The 2,443-nt window shown below is 46.9% G+C and overlaps 1 protein-coding gene across 1 annotated transcript in view; it reads right to left on the reverse strand.

Annotated features, from left to right (window-relative positions):
* Positions 1–2,126, reverse strand: part of LOC143283329 (uncharacterized) — a 30,598-nt gene extending 28,472 nt beyond the window's left edge. The window contains exon 1 of the mRNA XM_076589529.1: positions 2,045–2,126. The gene's annotated coding sequence lies outside the window, so the exon portion shown is untranslated. The remainder of the gene's footprint in view (positions 1–2,044) is intronic.
* Between the last annotated feature and the right edge of the window lie 317 nt (positions 2,127–2,443).

The following is a 2,443-nucleotide window of genomic DNA, read 5'->3' on the forward strand; positions in this document are numbered from 1 at the left end:
ATGGATTATGAATTTAGAAAGTCACCCAAAGGAGGTGGATGTAATGACCGCTAAAGAAGATTAACCGCGCGCGCTCGATATGCCTGAGCCGGCCGTGAATGACGATGTCATAATGTGTGGAATACCCGTTCTCCCCTTAGCTGGTCGGCAGGCAGGTAAGGCGGCACATGAGGGGTTGTGTTCGTGGATTAGGGTTTTAGTACAGCGAATTAACCTGTACCAACAATGCGCGATTGTGTTTGTGTAGTCCTATAGTCTGCGGTGGAAGAGGGAGGAAAGAAAGAAAAAGGAAAGAGAGAGAGAGAGAGAGAGAGAGAGAGAGAGAGAGACAGAGAGACAGAGAGAGAGAGAGAGAGAGAGAGAGAGAGAGAGAGAGAGAGAGACAGAGACAGGGACAGAGATACGGATACGGATACAGATGGTTTATTCATCAGGCCACAGCTCCTATGAAAGGGCACGCAAACAACATTTGTTGCGTCGCATGTGTTTGAATAAACACGAAAAAACAAAAACAAAAACAACCCAAACAAACAAACAAAAAACAAAAAACAAAAAAAAAACAAACAAAAAAACAAAAACAAAACAACAACAACAAAAATACAACAAAAAAACTAAAATCACATGAAATCACATGAAACACAGATACATTTGCAAAACATTTTACGATATGCAATTTCTCTAAATTTAAACGCTTTGTGCAGGAAAATGGACAAATTCCATATATCATTTTGCCTTTTGGACGACATCAATAACCACAACTTGAATGTACAGGGTTGTCGGAAATATCTAGCTGGAATATATCTCTTACACACACACACACACACACACACACACACACACACAGCTGATAAGGTGGAAGAACAGAGAGGGAGGGAGAGAGAGAGAGAGAGAGAGCTGAGAAGGTGGAAGAACAGAGAGAGAGAGAGAGCTGAGAAGGTGAGAGAGAGAGAGGGAGAGAGAGAGAGAGAGCTGAGAATGTGGAAGAACAGAGAGGGAGAGAGAGAGAGAGCTGAGAAGGTGGAAGAACAGAGAGGGAGGGAGAGAGAGAGAGAGCTGAGAAGGTGGAAGAACAGAGAGGGAGGGAGAGAGAGAGAGTTGAGAAGGTGGAAGAACAGAGAGGGAGAGAGAGAGAGAGAGCTGAGAAGGTGGAAGAACAGAGAGGGAGGCAGAGAGAGAGCTGAGAAGGTGGAAGAACAGAGAGGGAGGGAGAGAGAGAGAGTTGGGAAGGTGGAAGAACAGAGAGAGAGAGAGAGTTGGGAAGGTGGAAGAACAAAGAGAGAGGGAGTGAAACAGATATGTGTAGAGAGAGAGAGAGAGGGAGGGGGGGGGGGTTACAGACAGACAGATTTACAGGTAAAGGCAACAACAACAGCTGCAAAAAGCCCAACCGGAGCACGTGGTAAAGACTATCTTGCTTTCCCATCACGTCACACCTCAAAACAATGCAATATCAAACACTCTGTGTGTTTCCTCTGTATCCGTGGTTTCTGTCACCTCCACACCTCGAACACACACACAGACACACACACAGACACACACACACGGACACACACACACTCACGCGCGCGCGCGCGCACACACACACACACACACACACACACACACACACACACACACAGGCATAAACACAGACACACACACACAGTCACACACAGACACAGACACACACACAGACACGCACACACAGACACACACACACACACACACACACACACACACACACACACGCACGCACGCACACACACACAGGCTGAGACTGAGATAGACAGCAAGACAGAGGAACCGAGACAGAGAGAAGCATCGTGACCCGAAGACCGAGAGACAGATCGAGAGTGACACAGATACAGAGAAAGACACATCCACACCCACACCCACACACACATACACATCCAACATTCAATGCCACCTATTTAATAACACTTTACCAAAACCCACCCACCCGAAAAAAAACTTAACCATAGCTTCAAACTCACGCCAAAGACATCGTGTAACAAACAACAACAGCGACAACAACAGCAACAACAACACACTCATGTGGACATACCTCTACACCTCTTGGCACCAACACTGACAACCCACCACTCCCGTACAGACCTCACTGACAGAACCAACTGGGCGCCTTCCGGCCCGACCTTCGTCAAATACTGGGGCCCATAAACATGTCTCTGGTCCTGATAACTTTCGGCCTTTATGAGACCTCCGACAGTCAGCCAGCCAGTCATTGATTTGTCGTCTTGGTGTGAGGTACCTCTCCTATCTCTTTGTTCCTTGCAAATTACTGTCGTCCAAGTCTTGTTCAAGTTTGCTCGCGCTTTGGATTTCAAGTTCTTATTGGGCCTGCGCCTCTTAGGGTGACAGTTCTGCACGGGTTAGGTCCAGTTTCACGTGGACGGAAAGATTTGCGGTTTCTAATTCACAGTTTTTAACGCGAATGCTCTGATCT

The sequence above is a fragment of the Babylonia areolata genome, chromosome 6 (genome assembly GCF_041734735.1).
Source record: "Babylonia areolata isolate BAREFJ2019XMU chromosome 6, ASM4173473v1, whole genome shotgun sequence".
Lineage (NCBI taxonomy): Eukaryota > Metazoa > Mollusca > Gastropoda > Neogastropoda > Buccinidae > Babylonia > Babylonia areolata.